Source organism: Rhipicephalus sanguineus, chromosome 3 (assembly GCF_013339695.2).
Source record: "Rhipicephalus sanguineus isolate Rsan-2018 chromosome 3, BIME_Rsan_1.4, whole genome shotgun sequence".
NCBI lineage: Eukaryota > Metazoa > Arthropoda > Arachnida > Ixodida > Ixodidae > Rhipicephalus > Rhipicephalus sanguineus.
The window spans coordinates 232,059,584-232,084,110 of NC_051178.1; the positions used below are offsets into that span (position 1 = coordinate 232,059,584).

Here is a 24,527-nt window from a genome sequence, read left to right on the forward strand (position 1 = left end):
TCGTGGGTTTTGGATGTAAAACCCCAACAATTATTATTAGAAAACTGCGCGTTAAGGAACCCCAGGTGGTCCAAATAAATCCGGAGTCTGCTGCTACGGCGTGCCTGATGATCATATCGTGGTTTATGGCACGTAAAACCCCCGAAATTATTAGTAAACGTCTCGAATGTCATTCTGATTCCAGGAGAAACAATTCACAAAGGTTCGGCTGAGGGTGGAGGCTTAAATTTATGGGACTTCGTCAAACAAAACGTGTCGCGGGAGCCAGCGCTTTGACATGAGGACTTCTCTCGGTCAGGGCTGCCCTGAGGAATGCAGGTCTCCATAGCGAAAAGTTGGCTCCGGTGAGCGACACTGCTTGTTCGATGACCTCTTATCATTCCAGGTCAAGTAAAGTTAGAGCTGGTTAACTTGTTATCGCGGAGAAGGCATTCGTACAGTGGCAACAAGAACGAAAAACGCGTTGACGTTACGTCTCAGTAGTGGCACCTTTCACGTGGTGTCACGCACGCAGCCTCTCAACATACTGGTGCTGCAGTATGGTGGTTACAGTGTCGTCAACGCGTGGATTTCACGTCTGCGGAAAGCTTGTGTGCGTGCCTTAATAACGGTGGAGAGCCGTCGCGGTGTATTCCTAACATTCGCGCGTCCATAGAAAACGAGACAAAGCGCGAACCACATGTAGGACAACAAGACAGAGGCGGACTACGGTCGGTTTCTCGCTGTTTCTCTTTTTCTATGAACGTGTGCGAATCGGTCCAAATAAGCACGTAGTCTGGTTCATTCGCGTAGCGTCGCGGACGCAGCTTCCTACCGTGCTGGCGATTATGGCGACTTCAGTGACGTCGCTGAAACACATATACAATAATGAATGACACGTCACGGCGGCTTCCTTAACAACCCATTACAGAAATTCACTCCGTCGTCACAGAATTCTTCTGTGGGTTTCGCCTTAAAGGGCCCCTCACCAGGTGACATATCGAATTTTAGTTAGACATTGGAAGTTGTTGCGAGCCCAATAAGGAGCATTGCGCCACAAGAATTTTTCTAATCGGTCCTTTAGAAGCCCAGAAAAACAATAATTTCTAGCGGCGCGATACCATGATGCGAGGAGGCGAGCTGCAATCCCTTGCCGCTCGCCCCGTGTAGCCTTGGCAAGCCAAATCCCTTCCCTGCCCTCTTCGGCACGCGAGCAGGAGGATCACAAGACGCCTACGCATGAACACGTCATGCGCACACAATGTCACGAGCGCATGACGTGCCCGAACCAGCCCGAGCCCCCGAGACGCGAGCGGTGTTGTGGCGGCGTTCTTTGCGCTTCGTCTCTGCAAGTTATGCCGAATGCGCCCTCGCCGATCACTTGGCTTCCAACCTATTACTGAGCACGAAAGCTCAGTCGTACGGCCGCGAGACTAGCGGTGTGCCGCATGAACATCTAGTTAGACGCGGGAGAATAAATGAGCCTAATGAGCGCTGGAACGCGGTGGAAAATTAGTTTCGTTGTAAGGTGTAGCGTCTGCACGATGCGCAAAGCGCGAGAACACGAACGCGTGCGAAACGCAGGTAGATTAGTGTCGAATCTCGCTGCGGTTCGCAGTAAAAACTAAAAAAAAAACAACGCACACATTCCGTTTGTGTGTTTTATTATTACTCTCAAGTTTTATTCATCTATTTAAGCAACAAATTACACAAACTACACGTTGTGTCAAATATTTATCGCAGTGTCACGTGCTACTGTTGGCGACGTCAGAGCACAGTCGTCTACGTATAGGACCGACATCACAGCACTACCATCTACGTAGGGCCATTCTCTCATGTACGTCATCCCCTCATTCTCTGGACGCGCGGCCGCGAGAAGAAGGGCAAGCAGCGTTCAGCTTGAAATTTGACCCATTTCTGCGGCGCGTAGCGTTGCAAATTTTGGCAGACGTGATCGTGAACGCCCAGTGTATAAATTGCGCTCGTCAGCTTAAAATTGTCAAACCTGGTGAGGGGCCCTTTAAAGGGACACTAAAGAGAAAAACAATTTTTCTCATATTAGTAAGTTACTCTTTCCGAATACCAAGATCACCGCGCTCGCCGCGACAAGACGCTTGGTAAGCGAGAAGACGCACAAAAAGACAATGCGGGTGGCGCCGCCGCATTGCGATTCCCGCACCAGACGCCGTGACGTCATTAATTTTGACGGTGTCTACAAGGTACTACGTAGTTCGTAATTAGTAAAAATGAAGTACATTGTCCTCTGAGGGTCCAATATACTTAACATACTGTTTCAGGAAATTTCGTTGAGCCAATGTCGCACTTATGGTTAAAGCAGCGCGAAAAATACGCACGAAGGAGGAGGCACAACGAGAGCTTAATGTCGCCAAAATATGAAAAATACACTTTGAAATTTGTGGCGTCACGAGCGGTAATTACGGCACGAAATTTAAAAAAGTTATACTTCGACCTGGATTTTCTCTTGTGTTAGTAAACCTACGATGCTGAAATTAACGGCATTCGAGTTCTCACAGTACGATTTATTAATCTAAACGGATTAATTGTTTCACTTCCGTGTCCTTTCAGTGTTCCAGTTATGCAATGCTTAATATTCATATAATATTCAGATACAAGTGCAGCATGTGAAATTGTAAGTCGAGCGCTGTTGGGTTAACTGGTCTTGGTATGAGAGAGACTGGTTTGCTTTTTCCTTACTTCTGGCGTCAAAACGCAGAGTAGGCTTAGGAATATATTTGGCTTCAGCGAGATGTTCACTAGCGGGCACCGAATGAACAGTGCACGAGCGAATTTACATTTCACTTACAGGGGAATCAAGGACGTTGCAATCACGATATGAAACCGCGACGTCATGCTAAGGGGCGTTACACTCAGGCTGGCACCAAATGCAGTAAAGTAATCTTGTCTAAGCTTACAATCACCGAATATTTTTATACAGTACTGAAGAGACATGCAATGTTTTCTAGCATTTAGAGTAAGCTTAGATGGAAGCCTACCCTTTCCTCTTCCTTTTTACATTCAATAAAAGAATTAAAAAACAAAAACGAGTGGGCCTGTCGCCGTGCGTGTACTTCTATCAGCTAGTTTTGTTCCTTTATTTATCAAAACAAAACAAAAACTATGAAAAGAGAAACGGTCACCAAGGTGCGATCGATATCGGTCTGCAAACATTACTGAGGTCAGCGGAAAAAAAAAAGAAGAGAGCATGAAAGTATACCAGGGCGTAATGCATGGAAGACAGAAATAAAAAAGGAACACACACAACGCAGTTTATCGTGTCTAAGGGGCGTGGACAGCGGAAAAGGGAAGTGGACCAAACTTACAACTTATTGCTGCTGCTGCTGCTGCGACTGTCACGCAACAGATTATAGCGAACGCCTGACAGGAACACAAAGGCCGCACCGGCATCGAACGCTTTCGTTAGTTGGGCCGCAGTGTCGAGAAAGAAAGCAAGGAGCGGTTCGGCTTTGTCAGTACGAGTTAACTTACTGGAAACTGCTATCACTTAGACACGGTGGAGAAAATCTGTACCGTGAAGAGCGCGCGTCTATAGTTACCTAACAACGCCTGGGCCACTCAGTTGAGTGGCGAAGTACTGCGGTACCGATCGAATGAGAGCTCATGCGAATAAGCATGCCTTGAATGGATTCTGTTCTTACCGAAAGCCCGTTCGACTAAGGCCGGGTGTGGGAGAGCTGGCGCTCGATAATAACATGTTCATCTCTTGCTGCATGACGTAGAACAAGTTGCTGGAAAGCCCGAGGACGCTAAACACACCAGTGCCCGTAAATATCGGGGCATGTTAAAGCACGACGGTCGTCAAAATTAATTCGGAGCCTTCACCCCTTCCCTCTTCTTCATATGGCGTGCCTCATAGTGATATTGTGGTTTCGGAACGTAAAAAAACCAGAATTTGTTTGCGGAGGAAAATGACCGCGAGCACGACAATAATTGGCAGATGTATGCCTATATTAAAGGAAACGTAGATCAGTTTCGTTGCACTTTATATTGTTTTGGATTGCCTACAAATCCGGTTACGCTAACCACTAATCAAATTCAAGATGCTGCTTTCCTATATCCCGTCATTCACAAAGAACAGGCCGGCGCTATGTGTATCAGAGTTCCGAAGGGCAACGGAAGCGCTGTTGTGTTTCCTCAAGGATACCGAACTGATTCGCCGTTTGTGATGTGAAACGCGGAACTGTTACGTCGGCTGAAAGAGTGACTTTTCTCTCCTCCTCTCTAACTTTCCTCCCCCTCCCCCCTTCCCCAGTGCAGGGTAGCCTACCAGGCTCAGCCCTGGTTGAGCTCCGTGCCTTTCTTTTATTCTTATTCTTTCTCTCACTCTCTGGTTGTGGCTGACAGCCTGTTTGTACCCTTCTGCACTTTGTAAATTGTAGGTGAGTTTAAAGCGACAATGTAATTAATGACAGTCGACTCTACATGGTACACAACTCAGCTTTCGCACTCAAACGACACGCCTTCGTTGAAGAGTGGCTTGTTAGCAGTCAAGCATAGTCAAGTCACGTGAGAAGGTTGCACCGTAAATTCCAGGGTACTGATATATGTATATCTTATAGCATCAGCGATCTCCACTATGCGTCAGGATTTAGATGACTGTATCTGAAACTCTCCATGTTGAGTTCGATCTCCGTATTGCAAGTCGCCTTCAATTTCAGTTATATATATATATATATATATATATATATATATATATATATATATATATATATATATATATATATATATATATATATATATATATATATATCATCAACCACAGGACTTCAATATCGCTTACCTCACGACGGGACGGGCCAATCAGAAACCAAGTGGTAAACGCGGACCATGGATCCGTCATGTTGTACAGAGCCTGCATAAACGTGAATGGCAACAAACGGGCAATTTGAATGGACAAGTGGTGACGCAGGAAACACAAAAATTTTGAAGTGGCAAATAACACTACGTATACACTGCTACAGAAAACGAACTACGCTTCAAGTCCGTTGTGATCACCTCCCCAATAATACAGCAGTGATGAGTAACATCAAAATATCAACGCGTATTTGAAGAGTGGTTGACTTCCAACTAGTTTGCTTAAAATGACCGACAAGCGAGGGGGCTGGAGGTGATCCATTTTAGAACGACGAGTATGCGTCGTCCGCGTAAGCTCGTGCACAAACTTACGCGGACACAAACAGATGGCACAAACGCCGAAGCCATTCAATCTTTCCTACGTTATCTGCATGGAGTTTCGAAGCCACGGGTGCTACTTTTCTATCATGCACTCGGTGTCCAATGAAGTAGACGAAATGATATAGAACACTATTGATCCTGCAATCGCTTCTGGAAAGCATGAGGAGAAGGCTGATCCTCCACGAGTGCGTCACAGCATAGTCCGGAAAACCATTTGAACGCTAGCCTTTTAGATCTGCCCTAGCGGTTATTGTGCATTATCGAGTCTTCAGTTTTGGACAGTATGCTCGTATTACATGTCTGTTTGGCTCTGTGCTGTTCTTAGAGTAAGGTGACTGGATGAATTGACGAGCCTCACGCCGATTTCTGCGCATTTCGTCCACCTCGATGGTACAGTGGTTACGGTTACCGGCTGCTTGCCCGAAGCCCTTGGGTTCGATCCCTGCCGCGGAGGTCGCATTTCGATGGAAGCGAAATGCTAGAGGCCCGTATACTGTGCGATGCAGGTGCACTTAACACCGGATGGTTGAAATTGTCTGAGCCCTCCACTACGGTGTGCCTCATAATCATATCGTGTTTTTGGCATGTTAAACCCCAAATATTATTTCTGTGCATTTCTTCCTAAAAGATCCTGCTCTATTGACTAAATTCAAAATATTAGAGAAAAAGCACTTTTGCATGGTTTTACGTTTTACATACAAGACTTAGTAGCACGAAAATATTGCGTACATCAGTTATCGTGTAAGATAAACTTGTGCGCAAGAAAGGGAAGACTTATACAAAAAAAAAAGACCATCCTTGAATCGGATATATTTGAATCTCAGCAGAAGGAGTTATATTTTGCTGCGGCAGGCACAATGAATACGCGTTGAAAAGGGTAGGGATATGTATCGGTATCAGTAAAAAGGTTTAAAAGCTACACCTTCAAATAGACTTACACACCAGTATTGCGCATATTCTCAGGGTGGTACGAATGTGCGCAATGCGGTGCGCGACTCACCCACCATGCCCTTTTTATAATACTAGTACAAAGAACTCCTACTCAAGTATGTACGATATCTCACGTTTGACATCGCGCTAAGCACGCCTGCGCTCCTTGAAAGCATCGGAGCTCGATGTAGAAAAGCTCAGTGTGATAGGAAATTATTCATGATGCGCGCTGCGATGTTAGCGATGAGTGACACATCATTGAAAGTGCTGCGAATTTCGCTTTTATGAGACGAGAGCAAAGTGATCTTCTTTGCGAAACCGCACGAGTGCTTTTTGCCCGTTGTGTTGAATATTCACTCGTATTTCGCTCTTGGCGGTCTGTTTTGCGTAACTTGCCACACTTTCGGCTCGTTTCGCTTCCCGAGTTAAGCTTTTTCTCGTAGGCGATTTTAGAAGCAACAAACGTCGATTCCGTGATGCTGACGTGCCTTGGGCGAGACTCAAAGGCTGAGTGTAAGCGACGATATGCAGTTGTTTCTTTCGGTCGCGTTACGATGATCGAAAGGGAAGCTCTTCGCGACTTTGAAGGAAATACGCTTTTCAGTTCACCAAAAAAAAAACAAATAAATAAAAAAGGGAGCGCTGCTTGGGCGCTTCGCTCGAAACTTGATATTTCATACATGCCTGCGAGGAACGCGCAATTGGCATGTGGGCTGTGCTTCTGAACCCCGCAGTGCATACTTGGAATGGGATGCTCCGCGCAGTTCGGATAACTTTTCTTTTTTTCTTTGTTCCCTTTTGTCGAAGGAACTCGATCCAGGTGGTTCTGACAACTGGGAAATAGAAACTTCTGAAGAGCAATCAGCGAGTTCAAGTCAGTCTACATGCATGCTCCTAAGCTAAAAAAAAACCCAATGTTTTGACACGTGTAAATGTCGGCTGATCACTTCCGCCACGTGATATGTGTCCTGGTAACGTTTGCCTGTTATACCCGCCGAGGAACATAGCTTAGGAGGATGCATATTTGCGCGAGTTGGTGACCGTACATCTTGTGAAAGAACAGCTCGGATGTAAAACGAAGTCTTCGTTTTACATCCGCGCTGTTCCCTCACAAGACATAGCTTAGGGGCTATTGCGCGGCTCAATTCGAGGACATGGGTTCGCTTCCCGGCCACGGTGGTCTCGTTTAGATGGGGCGAAGTGCGGGGACGTCCGCTTACTTAGATTTAGGCGCACGTTAAAAAATACCCAGGCGGTAAAAAATCATTTGAAATTCCCCGCTACCGCGTGTATCATAATCATATCATGGTCGTGACATGTAAAGCCGCCGAATTTCGCTTTTTTTGCCCATTAAGCGAAAGAAATAAATTTTAAGTTTCACTCTTCTCCAGCTTTTTTGACAACGGTTTGGGAGGAAAGACGCAGTTTTTTTTTTTTAAAGTAAGGTGGCATAACACTTCAACATGGCGTATGTCTGTCAAAAGAAATGAGTCCTCCCGGCACTGACGGAAATACTTTGAGCACACTGTACTACCAGTGGTCCACTGTAAACAAGTGACAATTATGTAATCCTCTGACCAAGCAACCATGACACACTCGTTCTGTAGGTTATTATAAGCGATGTATATATTGATGCACATGACGCATTATCATCACTCTTGCTACCCCTTCAAAAACGCGCATGTTAAAACGTGTTTTAAGGCAGTTAAAAAATTAAGGGCGGTAACATCCCACAGCGTAATCGCAACATAGCTGCATTCGTACTTAGTGATAATCGCTTAGAAAAATGTGCTCACGAAACGCTCAATATCCTTTCGCACTATTGGCGGCAGTGGGTGAGAAGTGCCGTTTCTCTGCATATACAGTACACACATAGAAGACCGAGAGCTCTGAGTCCATATTTTCGCAGCTCAATTTACGCCGTGAACGTACATTTAGAAACTTTGAGACATAGTTTGACGGGCGGAAAAAACTCCAAGAAGGTTGAAGGCAGGCTCCAATGACTGGCATTCAGGAGCTGTTATAAGTTGTGGTGTTCGCTGTTCGAACCGAGACGTGTCACCACTATCGATTTTTCGTGCGCCGCGTTGAACGCGGCGCGCCAGAAGTGGCACGCTCAAGTGTGTTCTGGGAAAAGAAAACGAAAAGCTACGTGCGAAGTGCGCTAATGGACAAAAACTGAGCGGCGTCTGATGTCAAGAGCACCACCGCTGAAACCAGCAAACTAAAAGGAGAGAGAAGGAGACAGATTTGCAAGTTGAAGGCGCCACCGCCGCAGGTTGACGCAAATACCAGGCAACAACACTGAAGGAAGAGTTGTCGTGAAAGAATCGATACCTCAAAGAAAATTGAATCGGACGTCTTTGCAGTATAGGAGTATGCTAAAGGCACGCGTGGGAAGTTTTTTGTCCAGCATCGCCGATGCATCGAGAGCCACGTTGAAAGCCCCAGTGGCCTGAAATTCTCACGTGTGCAGGCCGCGCGACATATTTTGCCGCCGCATCAGAGCCGCGCGAATTGCATTTGTCACTATGGGATGCCGCCTCTCGAAAGCGCCGTTTGAAAACGTCGACGCACGTCCCTTGGAATGCAGCCGCTTTCTTTTCTGCCACATAAGCTTTAGACAACTGTCGCTGTATTGCAGCGCTCTGCGCAAAGCCGCGAAAGCTCGCGTAGACGTACCGGGTGTGCCTCTTCTTTTCGTTATCTTGCTGCGATTGTGCATGCGTTCGGCTCAACTATTTCTAAATCGGCCCACATATGTCCGTAGCTGAAAAACTCCAACATTCTCAACTCATGGTCTATCCGAGAGCTGCATACAGAGATAACAAGAATCACGTTACGATTCGCGACTGTAATATGCCACGCTCGAATAAATAAATAAATATATAAATAAGGGCTACTTGCTGTACAACAATCTTACTGTTATGACGTTGAGCTGTAGTGCACGGACACTTCTACGAGTCCTTGTCACTTCTGCCTCATGTCAATAGATAGTGAACACAATAAAGCTCCTGCTCCGAGAATACTTGTTACACTAGAGGTGTTATGGAGCCATAGTAGTGCGACAGCCAGATTACTAATCAGACAAGGAGTGGGGTTCATTCAGCATAAACTCACTCACTCACTCACTCACTCACTCACTCACTCACTCACTCACTCACTCACTCGCTCGCTCGCTCACTCACTCACTCACTCACTCACTCACTCACTCACTCACTCACTCACTCACTCACTCACTCACTCACTCACTCACTCACTCACTCACTCACTCACTCACTCACTCACTCACTCACTCACTCACTCACTCACTCACTCACTCACTCACTCACTCAATCAATCAATCAATCAATCAATCAATCAATCAATCAATCAATCAATCAATCAATCAATCAATCAATCAATCAATCAATCAATCAATCAATCAATCAATCCGCTCATTCAGAGGCCATTGTTTCAAGAACATGATTAGGAAAGGTAACGGCAAACAACTCGGGTACAGAAAGAGACAGCACGAAGCAGTCTGTGTGCCGTGTGGCTTTATGGTTACCTTTTTTAATCATCATTCACCAACTGGCCTACGCCCACAGTCTTCTAAAGCTCGAGAACAAGTCACATTTCGTGTCAGCGATATCGTTTGCTTTTTATTTTCGAGAGAAACTAAACAAGAACGAGCTAATATTAACAAAAAAGCACAAAGAGGAGACGGCATAGATTGTCTTTGGCCGGTGTGACGACATCGAGTAAAACAGTTAATAAATCCTTTATCCTTCCTTTCCGCTCCACCGCAAGGTACGTCGGCGGCAGTGGTCGTACCACCAAATCTAATTGCGTAACTATGCTTCATACTTTTATAAACTTGGACACGCGGCGTTTGCTTCCAAGAAACGCCTCCTACAAGCCGCGGCAGGGCCCTTGAAACAGTGCAGAGAACAAGGGCAGTTCCTTTTGCCAAGTCGGCGGCGAATCAATAAAGCAAGAAGCAGAGTAATGAATGCCACGGATGCGGGAACTCGGCCACGCGAGAGCCGAATAAGGCGAAACAAACGCAAGTGCAAAGAACTTGACAGACGGTCCGTACGTAAATAGTAATGGAGGAAGACGGGAGCGGGTGCAGCAGTTCTGCTTTTGCGCCTACATACCCGTCCCGCGCTACCTCCTCTGCCTGTCTGAATTCATTATTCTTACCGAAAGCGGCCGGCACTGGCGTTTGGCCCAACGCGGTGCAAACCGCGGAGGAGAGAGAAATACACGCTAATGGTGACCGCGGTTGGCCTGGCCGCCAATGATTCACGCAGCCTCGTGCGCCTCGGGACATGGCGTGATGGTCCTCGTGCCCGCATGTAAGCCGAGAAGATTATATATAAAGTTTTCTGCACGCTTGTGCGGAAATACGTTGGCGGCCTTGCTCGGTGGCGCACCCCGTTTGTGTCTTCAATTGTTTGCTTGGCTGTTTGTTTGTTTGTTTGTTGTAAGCATAGAGTGAATGGTGCCGCGCCACCGAGTTAATGGAGAATGCCGCTGTTTCACTTATACGTCTCCGCTTCTCTGATTAATATATAATCCATGATAACAACAACATACGAGTCTGTTTTACCGTTCGATTGTATTACACGCATGTACTAACAATGAACGGTGGTCTCCCTATGTACCAGTGCAGTAAGAGAAAGAGAGATTTGAATATAGCAACTGCAACTGGCGCGTGCTTTCGATGTGGTGTTGAAGTGCTATTTTGTTTCGCTCACATTTGTATGAAAAGACGTGTTCTTTATTTATTCATGTGTTATTCTTTTTTTTACGTCACGCAAGGTGACCCTACATGCTCAATAATATAGCGCCTGCCTGTCGAGCTCGTTCACGCGTATATACATATGGCTGCGCCATGGCAACCGTCAATAAACGGGTTTTCAATGGCGAACCAACTTCGTTTGTATACAAACGCTGATGCTGGCTGCATGAATCGAAAAGAGATGTTGCGCATAGTGTTTTATTGCGTTAATGCTTCCCGCCACCACTTTGCTAAAAAAATTTAGTTTCGAGCACGTAACGCGGCTCACATTAAGTGCCTGCAATGTTGTAGCCCTATTAGGTATTGCGTGTGTCCTGGGCATCCTCTTCCTTTTGGTAAACCTTTGAATCACATCGAGATATGCCTGACTGTCAAATGGAAGACAGGTTTTAAGAGCAGGCTACGTGCGATGCGTTCAAATCTGCATACAGGAAGTCACGGTACAACTTTAGTATAAAGGGTAGTTCTGTAACCCTGAGAACAGATGCGGAACTCTTTCAGTTGAGAGGGAGCGCGTATGGATCACTGGCTTCGTCAGACAATCAAGTAGCCGTGTTAAATGTACATTAGGTATACGGCGCGAACTCGGAGTGAAATATGCATTACTTATCATCAGAACATTCGTCTCGTGTATAGCCTGCAGCCTGGCACACTTTTCCCAAATATATTTTATTATTATTAATATTATTAAAGAGAGTCCTTCCACAGCTGACAATGTCGTCCTTGAATTGGGATTGAATTTCTGTTCTGCTTCGCAATTGCTCCTGAGCACTTTCCACGGTCTCGTCGTTACGACATCGGAGCTCTTCGAACTGCGCGACGAAGCACGAACGCCCGGGCGATTAACAACCCTAACGGCTTGCCATCTTTTCTACACGGGATGTCCCTCCGTTCGCCGTGCCGCTTTTGTGTCCATTCAGCTCCTTTGTTGTTTTTTTTTAACCTGCAAGATTCTCATTTTGCTCCGAACTCCATTCACCCCGCTCCCACCCCACTCCACACGTTTACTTTTCATTTCTTACTATTAAGGTGTGCCGCTTTGAGATTGTAAGTCTCTTGTCTCCTTTTTCTTTTTGTAATTTCCCCCGCTTCTACTGTTCTGCCTTTACAGTCGCTGTGCTTGCTTCGAAACCGAAGACACCTTTTTCTTTCTTTTTTTCTTCGTGCCTTTCTACCACCGCGGGTTGACTTTTATGAAGCCTCCCGGGAGCCGTAAAAATTTTGCGGGCAATTTACAGCGGCGGTAGAAGCGGACCAACCGCGTTTGTTCGGCGCCTGCGAAAAGGGGCAGTGTGAGGTTTCGTGGAACGGGCTAGAAAAAAAAAAGAAGAAAACGAAGTGACGGACTGTCCCCCCAGTATCGTTGCCGTTACATCGTCGCACAGTATTACCTTTTATTTTCTACTGATAGGTTTGGTTCTGTTAGGAAACACTACGACGATCGTGATTATGGCGTTTCGCGCCTCTTTTCGTGCACGGCAAGTCGTGCATGGGCAGTATAATGCAGAAGGGAATCGCTATTGCAAGTTAGGTTGAGTCAGACCGAGAGAATTTCGTCGCCTCGTGGGCACAGCTCTATGCCTGTTTCGTTCAGTCCGTGAGTGGAGGAGAAATTATTACAGACTCTCCAATCGTCCCTTCGACGATGTTGTTAGAGCATGTGATAGTAGTAGTAGTAGTAGTAGTAGTAGTAGTAGTAGTAGTAGTAGTAGTAGTAGTAGTAGTAGTAGTAGTAGTAGTAGAAATAGTAGTATTAGTAGTAGTAGTAGTAGTAGTTGTGCTGCAAATCACTTCTGCGGAAACGCGCAATGTGACGGAAGGGTTGAAAAAGGAAAATCAGTTCCGCGTAACTGATTTGTAATAATATGCATCCATGTACTTCGAATTGTGGATGAATTCGCCCTCGCGCTGCTATTTGCTAGTTTCTTGGTTAGCTCAATTGGTAGAGCGACCGCCCCGGAAAGGCGTTGGTCCCGGGTTCGACCCCCGTACCAGGACGAATTTTTCGGCAACTAAGAAGCTTTCTTTCTGAGAATTCCGTGTAGATTTCCTTGTTGCTTCGTGCTACAAACGGGTGGTTGTCAATTTCCCTTTCTTAGCAGCAGCAGCAGTAGTAGTAGTAGTAGTAGTTGTAGTAGTCATGAAAACCGATATTAAGGCTGCACAGAGCAGAGGAAAAGAAGACCCAGCACATAACATCAAACGCTGAGTACGAGGTGTGCACACAGCATTCTAGCACCGTGAATAAGAGTATTTATACCATCATGCGTTGTGATCCCAGTACATACTTGAAGCTAGCGAACTCCTAAAAACAAACGAAAAATATATATTTAAGCCCATATTATAACAGGATTACATTGCTGAAGTATATTAAGCAGCGAACAGCTATAATCGTTGAAAGTTGGACGTTCTGCCAGCAACTGAATTCAGGCATTACGATGTGTAGGGACTCTGATCCGTGCATAGGAAGGGCTCTGCGCGCGTCTTTGATTCTGATCGTGATGCGCTGCATTAACGTTTATACCCGATGCGTATCGCGTACAACGGGAGCCTGCCGCGCAGCTTGTGAAAGCACGATAGCATTTTGTTTTCAATAGGTTACGACGCATGGTAACATGTTAATCTTGGTGCAATCGCTTTGAACGTGGCGGTGTATAAGCAGTCCTGAGTCGACGAATTTGCATAAGATTCAACTTGCTACCGAAGTCTGTTATTCTAAGGTAACTCCGATGGAGCTCTCAGCCGGTTTCTTTATGATGTACGCTCATGATGGCCCATAAAATTCCGTCTCAGGAAGAAAACTAATCTTTCAATAGATACCCTCACACATTGAGAGAGAGAAATAGAAAGAAAGAGAAAGCGGGAGAAGGAGGGGGATACCGGTCAGGGAACGGCAGGAAAGTTGACCGGAATTGGAACATCTGGTTTGTTAGAGAGAAAGGAGGAAAGAAAGACATTGATATCTCAGGAAAAGAGGCAGTTGTTGCTCTGGCGGTTTCAGCTCACAACCTTGATTACAATGATTACTCTGTATGTTATTCGGTGTGTCTATATTCCACCATGCTTGTCGCGGTGGCTCGGCGGCCATTGTAAGCGAGGTGCTGGGTTCGTCTCCCGACCGTGGCGGTCGCAATCTGATAAGGCTGGCATCAGAAAACCGCCCGTGTACCGTACTTTCAGTGCACGTTGAAGATACGCAGGTGGTCAAGACCAGTCTGATGGCTTGGGATTAATTTTGCACATATTTGGTTAGGAGGGATGCTTTATAATAAATGTTGCATAAAACATAGCCCAATTTATATTTCAGGAACGTTAAACATCAGAATTTATTTTTGGTACCATAAAAAACACCAGCTCTTTATGATCCAAAAGTGCGAATCAAGTGGACTGCGGTCGTCCGCCTTGCTGGTACCGTGGTTGCGATGCTCAGCAACTGATGCGGAGGTCGCCGGTTCGATCCCGGCCGTGGCGGATGCATTTCGACGGATGCGAAAGGCTAGAGGCCCGTATACTGTGCGATGTCAGTGCACGTTAAAGAACACCAGATGGTCGAAATTTCTGGAGCCCTTTACTGTGGCGTGCCTTATTATCATATCGTGATTTTCGCGCGTAAAAGCACAAACATTATTGCGTAGATGGTGCTTGTATTTCAGGCAGAAACAACGACACTCGAAACGTCTATAGATGTCTCTAGCGCCATTTTGTTTTTGTCTGCGCGAAAGACGAGTTACCACGAGCTGTCCTGGTGGCAATACAAGGCTCTATTATACACAGCGAGCGGACCTTCTTTCTCACTGATAATACGGACAGCGAGCAGCCTTTGTCTAAAGCTTAGCGCTGGAGGTGCCTGTCAGGTGAATGGAGAAAAGACGAATCAGGAATAGATATGTCGCCGGTAATCACCAAGGACAAAGACAGCAATACTGTCAGGAAAAAAAAAAAAGATGCCCGATGAACCGCGTCGCACTTCCCCCATTACGCCACGCTTTTGTCCTCGCTTATCCCCGGCAGTTGTCGTTGTGCTAAGCGCTGTGCCGATCAGCCTAAATCCCCGGTAAAGCTCCTGGAGTGTCATTTGTTTTTTTGCCGAGCTTCATGTTTTGTATTTTTACTAAGCTTAATTGCAACTGCTGCCACGCAGCGAGAAGATTAGGGCGCTAGATTCTGCAGTGCAAGAAGCAGTGAACTGACTAGACAAAAAATAATAAGCAAGAATTGTATAGACGAAAACAACATGCGACACGACGTAGTGTGTGCCATTATGTGTTGTGGGCTTTCCTGCACTTAAGCACGCGACGCACGTCAGTTTCCACCCAGGAAGCAACGATGTTCCGGATATCGCGGCTTCTTTTCAGGTGAAGAAAAGGAAGTACACAGTATGCGTGTCCCAGGCACTGTGTGAATCGGCTAAGTGAACGTTCCCTTGGCATTTTCAACGATGTTCAAATTGAACATGCATGTACAGAACGTGACGAATTCGGTCGCAGTTTCGTCGAGAAAAGTTTCCTTCGACGCACACACGTGTGCTACTCGAACGTCGCAGATATGGCCAACCAAAACCGGTTTATCTACACGTATGCGGCACACCTAACCAAACTCGCCTATGTGCGAAGCGCCTCTCAAAGTATTCGTTTAATCCTGTAAACAACCGCTGTTCCAGTGCTGTCTCACGACTGTTAGTGCAGTACATACACGTCGTCTGCCTGCGTACAATGTTTACAAGAGGACTTAACGCGCGCATTAGACCAGCTACTGCACACCGCTCTCCCAGTTTTCATAACATGGCACAACGTTTATAAGAGCGTTGAACGAGCACGAATTATTAATGTTTACGAAAACCGCGGGATCCATGGCAGGTGTGCTTGGGGGCGCAACACTGTGCTTATTAACAGGTATGGCTAGGCACACTTTCCTACTACATTAGTTAGAACACTTAAAACAAATGATCGACTTAACAGTAAACGGGAATGCTATGCATGGTTTGCGACAAGAAATGTGTACGGGGCGCACTGATAATTATTTAAACTGAAGCTCGTTAGCGCTAATTCCCTAGAGCCAAGTTTACTGCGAACTTTCAATAACGAATTCAGTTTCTGAAGGAAAACAGCGCACGAAATAACGCAGACAAGAAAGAGGAGGAAGACACACAGCGCTGTGTGTTTTTTCTCTTTCTACGCTTTTTGTGTGTGTGTGTGTGTGTGTGTGTGTGTGTGTGTGTGTGTGTGTGTGTGTGTGTGTGTGCGCGCGTGTGTGTGTGTGTGCGCGCGTGCGTGCGTGCGCGCGCGCGCGCGCTGTTTTCATCAGAAAATGAATGCGCACCGACTGGCTCAACTTGCCATATTATTCCAATAACAAAGCCTTAAGTTCTTTCTTTGTTCCTCTCTCTCCTTTTTTAACACCCCCCCCCCCCCGTTTTTTCTTTGGTGTAGGGCAGCCAACCAGAGACTCTGGCAATTCTGGTTAACATTACTGCCACCATCTTTTATCTCTCTCTTTCTCTCACTCGCTCGCTCTCGTGGTTTCAGTTTGCTTTATAGCCTTGCCGGGGATGAAAGAGAGAATGCTATACGGGCACACATTTCCAATTTTTTATTGTAGGCTCAAACTCGAAGAAAGTCAGCCTTGCGGCTTCCCTTTATCGTCGCAGCGATGATGTCCCTGACGGTCGTGAAACTGCGAGCGATGAGAGACGCCATTCGTGGCCTGGCTTGATGGAGGAGGACCGTAGCCCGCGTTTACGACCTTCTTGATGCCGCGGCCACTGCGCTTTGCATCGCTAAGGTCGCACCGTTTGGCGCAAACTGCATCTGGCGTGGTAGATAGTAAAGACCTCCTCATAACGAGCTTTGGACAGTACATTCTATACCATCTCGTCGTATCCAGTACTTCGACATGATTTAACCAGCACGTATACGCGGCATTTCTCCTTATTCATTTAGTGTTAGTCTTAAGAGTAGAGAAACGCTGAAAGCACTACCGTGCCTTGGATTTAGAACCGTTTATGCATTGAGGAAAAGTGAATAACCCTGAAAAAGCAAAATCTAACACTAGAGACATATTCACCACCGAATGCTTTCTTATGCGAAGCGCACTTATATTTCGCGCACTGAGTTTTATATGTAAATACGAGAGTTATTTGAAGTGCTTAAGTTGTATGCATTTGAGGGATCAACGCTTATAATGAATTTGTACTGCACCAGTAGTCGGCGTTCTATCAGTGTACGTTCTATCAGTGTACGGAATTTAGCACGCGACAACAGTTGATGCACTTACACTTATACTGTATCGAGATGAGAACGTTAGGAGTTGTCAGTAAGAGTTCTTTAATCTGGCATGCCAGTCTACAACCTTAGAAAGTTAAGACACTGAGCTTATATTAGAAGCACGGAGAGCTGTGCTCTGAAGAGCAAGCCGTTGGCTCGCATAAAGAGGCTATAGGGCAAAGACTTGGTGCTATTCGGAGAAGTCTCGAATTTGCGTAATTTTGGCCCTTACAAGGTCACCCAAGAGCACCACTGTCAACACTATACTCAGTTCAATATCTCCGGGCAGCATGCTGCGTTTTTCTTAACGCGCTCTTAGTCTACGGGTTGGGGTAACAGAACCAACGAGAACACAATCACGTGAACTGCGACGAGCACCTGCACGCAACTGAAATGCTAAAAAAAAATTTGGTTCGTAGATACACCGGAGATATATTCAACTGCGCATATACTAACCGAGCCCAGACGGCAACGTTGCGACAGGCTGTTCGCGCAGTTGGCATATTGTCCGTATGTATGAACTGAGTATTCCTTTCGGAATGAAGCTTTTAGTGGCGAATAAGCGCAGAGTGGCGTTCTTTCTCTCTCGCTCTCTTCATTTGTCTTCGTCCGTTCGCTACTCGCAACTCGTGTCTACACAATATTTTGATGAACTGAATCAAATAATTTCAATAATTATCCCGAAAGTTAAGTAGCCCTTATCTTAAGTGCAGTTATGCTACGCTATCGTATGCATTCAGTATGACTGCAGACTTGAATCAGAACCATAGATTTCGTACCAGTTTGCTGAAGCGGATCTCAGAGGCCACGTTGAAAGAAGCGCGTGGTTGAGATTTGATCCGCCAGGTGCCGCAACGATTTCAGCTGCTCACAATTTTTCAATGAACTCGATTAATTTTCTTTAATTATCCTGACAGTTAATTGGCCCTTATCTTGTGTGAAGTTATGCACCGATAACATATGTATCCAGAATAACTCTTCGCTTAAACCAGAACAATCGATTCCTACACTTTAGAAGACCTTTTACGAATATACGGAAAACCGGAAGTAGGCGCTCGACCGGAAGTGGTTGGAAGTGAAACAAGCGCGTTACTCGTTATTCTTGCCACTAAAATCCTTAACACCATGAAGGACGTAGAATGCCCAAGAATTAGGCTTACACATGCGCGCGCTTTGCGAAAACATCTGTGAATATAGAGCCTAATGATTTCTAACTTCTGAAGAGGAAAAAAAAAGGCACACCACGAGCTTGTTCATTGCACGCGTGAAACCTTCATACCCTCTTCCCCCCCCCCCCCCCAAAAAAAAAGAAAATCCTTTCTTGTTATTCCAGCGCGTACTGTGTTTCTACATCGGAACTTCCATCAAGCGTTACGAACAAACCTACAACAATCGATAAAGCGTGTGTTTTGCTCGACGCGTTGTTTAGGAAGCCCGCTGACTGCTTTCCGACACAAGAGCTACTTAAGCTCAATTCCGCCTGTTTGTACGTAAACAAAGAGCTCACGTCACTAGCAGAGCGTCCTGTAGCTTAGCTCGTGCTTCAGGCGTTGCGTGCCGTTTTTAATTAAAGCGACTAAGCGAACAATGAGGTAAGGAAACAAAAGAGACGCGAGGAGATTAACCGGTTGGCTGCGCCGAATTCGCCAAGGAGGTCAAGCCAATCACAAAAAGAAAAAAGAAATAAGCCGGAAATAGCGCCAATTGCATGTAACGAGCTTTTCTGCAATGCTTACGCCGTTTTCAGCCGCTTCGTAGAAGGCTCCGGCGTTGGCTTTAAAAATTCACCGATTCGCAGCATAGCTGGTACAGAGAGCTCAGTGTATTCTGCGTTGCCTAAACCCTCTCTCTCGCTCTCTCTCTCTCTCACACACGCGCACACGCGCATTCTTACCATTTCCCTTTGTTAAGCGCTACACTTTGGCGCAGCGAGGCGCTAAAGGAATCTTGTACGAATGTAAAAACGCACGAATAAGCGCACTTCTTTATTCGCTGTAAATGCCAACTGCTTAGGGGCAATGGGGAGCAGTAATTGTGACTGATGCTGTTGCTCTGTGTGTAGTTACCGGCTTCTTCGGCACTGTAACCCAAAAACAGCTCTGCGAGTCACAGTCATAGATGTACGTGCGCAAGGTTCCCGATTAAGGGTGGCGGTGTCCCACAGTAGCGCCACCCCGCTCTTTCGCACCCCCCTGAGGCTGTTGCCATCAGAACGTGCTGCAATGACGAGGTATTAGGGGGGGGGGGATGTGGCAAAGTGCCGCCCTTCTTTCCTTTCCTCCCCTCTCCTCCTCTTGTTCGCACGCCTATGGTCACGGTATCCCCCTTCCCCGATCCCCCAGTGTAGGGTAGCCAACCGGAAGTGTTTCTGGTTAACCTCCCTGCCTTCTCCTTATTCTGTTTCCTTCCGTCCTATGGTCACGGTTAAAAGAGGAATAAACTGAGCTGGACGTTGTAATTGCTTATTTATTCACTGCTGTCATTAAAAAACGAGATCCTAACCAAGAAGATTTTGCGATAAAAATGGCGAAACACAACTGAAAACTCCTTGTAGATTACTCTGAAAACCATTGAAATTCTAGACCACAGCCCATGTGGTCTGGTGCGAGGTATGTTAACGCATTTGATTGTGCTGTATAGTATGCACCGCAGTGTTGGAGCCGTATACCTGCCGCGCAGGAGAAAACGCCTAAGCAATTGCGAGAAGCCAAACGGTGTATGAAATGCTAAAAATCACGAAGGTTATCAAAGTGTACGACACTACAGTGGATAGGACGAGCACCTCAACCTTTCTTTTGAATTAAGTAGGGAATGTGGAGAAAGGGAAGACGCCCTTAGAATACAGACCATATCAAAAGAACTGCGAGAATGTTTGGGGCGTTTCCTGTGAGAGTCGAAGTTTCAGAGTATTGTGCGAATTTTGTGGTTTCGATTCCTGGTTATGTCTGGTGAAACACCGCAGAGCTTCTTAAGCGCCTATATCTCTGCAGTATAGGGTTAAAGTAGTTTCTAGGGCTTCCGGATATAAACGTTCTAAGAGGCGTTTCGCGTGATAGGGACCCTTTTCAACGTCAGCACTACCTAGGAGTGCACGGTATATAAGATATCGTGCAAAGAGTGCTGTTCATTATTCATCTATGAATCGGCCAAATTTCATACAAGCCGATTGTTGATAGATAGATGAAAAAAAAAAGACTTTATTTAGGTTCTGAAGGAATTCACCCCCGTTTTACAGTAAAACAAAATTACCGACAATTACGACACTACTTATACTGCGAAATGTGAGACCGCTCTTCGTTTGTTTTAATATGGCGATACGTTATAAGCAATTTCAAGCACGGGCGTGGCGCTGTGGTAGAACACCTGCTTGTCACGCAGAAGGCCTGGGTTCGATTCCGGCTCGGACCCATAAATTTTTACTATTTTCATCCATCGCGATTTCATCCATCGCGAAAGACGCCGACGCGGATATTCAAATTTTGCGACAAGACCTCTTTAACACTATCGCGTTAAAGCTACTGCACGAATCTGTGGCACCAGGGTCTACAGGATCTGCAAATTGGCGTTTCAACCGTCATGAGACATTAATGTAACGTGCGTGAAATCTAGGCTTAAATTTTGTCGCTCTAGTTTCAAACGCCTTTGTGAAGGTAAGTTAATTCTTTACAAAATGTTGCGTAAATATTACGGGAAAACTGCGCTTAATATGCGTGCGCGCTGAAACTTAAAAGGGCCCAGCAACACTTTTTCAGCTTGGTCAGAAAACGCTGCCGAACGGTAGTCGAGGCTCCCGAGAACACACGAGCCAAACATAGCGCAGCACGCGGCCTGGGATTTACAGTAAATTTGCAAAGTCAGCTAACAAGCGCTTCCTCTTCTCTCGACAAAAATGACGCTTACGGCGTCACAGGCAGGTTCCACGCCATTGGCTGATTGAACATGACGCGAGCGGTAGTTACTGCGGCCGCCGCGAGAGGCCGCCACGTGCCCGCGCGCGCGCTTACGATCGCACTGAAAGTACGCCACGCGTTCGAAGAAAAAAAAGAAGAGAGAGAAAATGTGCTCAAAGTGCACGAGGCGCGGCGGACGTACCGTCGTGCCCCCTTGCCATCTCCCCCCCTGCGTAGCTTCCAGCGCTTTCGTCGGGCGGGAGAAGAGAGGAAGCAATTACAGCGTGCGACCAAATCTTTGTTAACTCTGTCGTACTGGCCGGATTCTAAAATTTTTTGCGGCGGTTGATTCGTGAGGCAATAAGTTCCTTTAGTGAATCCATTTCATGGCTACTTGGAATACTGCTGCACGGTCGCTTTAAGTGCCTTCGTGCGTTAAACACGTTTGTCCTGAAATAGAGAAATCATGGAGCGTAAAAAAAGAAGGCCGCATGGAAGCACGGCGTCACAAACTCGCAGTTCTGACAAATTTCGCGCTCGTTTCCATGGTACCTAAATGGTGACAGAGCCACCGCTTTCTCCAGTAATTAGTTTTTTTAGAAGGTTATATTTCTCCGCCCAGAAAACGGCTGCGCCCTGCACTATGACATGCATAGCCGCAGCAGCGCGAACCGGAAACATAAGCAGCGGACGAGAAATGACCAGCAGAAATAAAAAAAAAGGAAGGAAGACTCAGTGAAAACTGCCATCCGGCCATAAATTGACCCCACAGACGCGAGGAGGAGAAGGCTTTTTGGCTAACGCCTAATTACTAGCTCCTTGCCACCTTGTACCTCCCTCACCCTTTAGGGGCGTAATGTATTCGGCGCGCGCTCAGTAGCGTGCTGCGTAAGACAGCGCGCCGCGAGGTCTCGCCGCCTAACGATGCGTCTCACCATCTCTGTAATGAACCGACGACGAAACTCGCGGCGCTGTTATCGGTCCGACCGGGAGGGCTCGGTCCATCCCGCGTATGTTGACGACTACGACGCTTTTCCCGGCAAACTTGGTTCGACCTCGAACCCGCCGGCGTGCTTTTGATTTGTGTGCGCTGCTAAACGACAAGAGAAAGAACGAACGTTACAAAACGGGACGAGTCGGGGAACAGAAAGCGTGTTTTGTGCAAATGCAACGCCACAGCCGCGGACCATATGCAGATTATTCCTCCAATTTTTTTTTCTTCTATGAATCCTCCTCCGCACCACCGAAGCACGTCTCGCACAGTCGTTCCTGCGCTAATCTCGTAATAATTCGGGGAAAAAATAAGGAAGGAAGAACTGCGGTTTTGAAGGACGGTTTCCTGCGCGTCTGTCGATAATTTCACTTTCTGGAAGCTTTTGCCACTGTTTTTTTTTCTATTCCTTTTGATCGTTTGTTCGATAGAGACGGAGTTTATTCATAACGCGAACGTGACTGGTTTGTGGTTTGCGACCCCTTTTACGAGCCATTTGCAGCGCGTCGACTTTGACGACGTTGTATTGAATGCCCAGTGCGAGTTATACCGTTCTATGCGCATGCTTATCTTTGCTATAGTAACGTGGTGTTGATGTATAATTCACTAGGCGGGCAGTTTGAAGCGTACCATTTCGTTCTATATTACTCAGCCGACTCGAGGCGGACACAGCCCAGTGTCCGTTTCGCTCGCCTTAGTATTAATTGCTTTCGCGCTGCCCTCATCAAGAATAATAATTAAAAAGAAAAAAAGACACAGCTGAAAAAACCATCCTTCAATCTATACAGACCTGAACAAATACAGCTGCCATGGTCATTGGTGACGACGCTCTAGTGGTTTCTTCGAATTGTATCATTTTTTTTTAAAGATATGCTTCTATGTCAATCTTTGGTAAATGTGTGATTACGTACCCGACCGAAAGCCTGAAATGCTTTTCCTTTGCGCTCTATAGACTTGGACCAAACAATCTTGACGCGCTTTCTCTTCCAGTATGGGTAATCGATGGGCGGTTCGTACAGGTCTCAGTCTCGTGTGTGTCAAAGATATAAAAAAACACAAGAACAAGCACAGCTGAACGAAACGATTAGGCAGTGTGCAGAGACGTTCTAAGGAAAGCGGAATGGGATTTAAGAACCATTTGTACAGCCTGTAAAAAAAAGAAAGAAAAACACAAAATATGGGACGCATGCATAAATGTGCCTAGGGTGGTGAAACTACAAGGACCCGTAGAAGGAGCATGAATGAATCGAAAGGGACTTCATAAAATCTATCCGATTACGTCTCACCTAGAGTAAATTATTTTGCCCTCAATGACTAATACATGATCAAGCCTGTGTACGAAAATATTGGTTGTAGAGAACTACACATAAGCTGTACCTCTCTCAACCTCCAGTCATCATCGTAAAGTTGTAGAATAATACAATCTGCTTAGGGTGCTGCATTTGTATATTATGCCCGTTCAATTTGATCCTACTTCAAGCGTACCCGTTTCTAAGCAGATAGGAGCCATACATGTACAGCTTCTTATGCGATTCGAGGCGAGATTAGCCGTAATAAGTAGCATATAAAGCGTACACCCTCCAGTAGAACTTTGCGGCACACGATACGTTCGAGAACGCAATGTTCCCGCTTTGTCTGAGAACATAGCCTCCAATTTATATGTTCTTCCCTGCAGGAGTTTTCGCGAACTATACAGTTAACCCGATACATTACGAGCATTATGCAGGAGGGTGCACAGGCATTAATAAAACGCTGAGTCATAGACAAGTACCCGCAACTGTTGTCGTGGTGACGTATGCAGTCCGCCATACTTGATTTTTTTGTTGTTGGGTGGGATACAAGCTGTCGTTACTACTCTCTTAATCAGGCCCTGGCTAAATGCGGGCTATATCCAGGAAACCAGACGAAAAATGTCCGTTTCCTGGACTAGATCAAGTATTTTAAGCGGCACCTGATTAAGAGTGTATATCAGTAAATGCTTGCGCGTTGTGCGCAGACTTTTTTCTCAACCAAGGGCGATCTGCATTTGGAAAGCCGGCGAATAGCGTTGCATTTCATTACGGTGAACATCACTGAGCTTGTAGCATCATCACCTGCGAAGTTACAATTGAGATGAGATACCGAGATTTTCGCTACGCGAAGTGTTACTTTGCGTGGGATGAAAGCAGCTTCTCTAAAGCCTATCATTTTTCTCCGCCGAGCTCCCACAATGCGGCCCGTCAGGTGCGTCGAGTCGGTTCATTCCTTGCGCCCTCACGTCACTAATGAGCAGTGACCAAAATGCGTTGAATATACAACAAGTATATTCAAGGCGTCCACAATGCAACCCACAATAGTAGCCGGCGCCTTATTTGTGTGCCAACATCTCCTTACACCATGTCAATGAGAAAAGAAAATGAAAAATAAACCACAATTAATAATAATGAAATCAGCATTAGGACGTCAAGCTCCATACTTTAACCTTTCTTTGA

At 46.1% G+C, this 24,527-nt stretch overlaps 1 protein-coding gene across 2 annotated transcripts in view; it reads right to left on the reverse strand.

Annotated features, from left to right (window-relative positions):
• LOC119388394 (ADAMTS-like protein 5) overlaps positions 1-24,527 on the reverse strand; it is an 84,274-nt gene that overhangs the window by 50,308 nt on the left and 9,439 nt on the right. For both annotated transcript variants that reach the window (XM_049413933.1, XM_037656102.2), the window contains exon 2: positions 4,799-4,870. The gene's annotated coding sequence lies outside the window, so the exon portion shown is untranslated. The remainder of the gene's footprint in view (positions 1-4,798; positions 4,871-24,527) is intronic.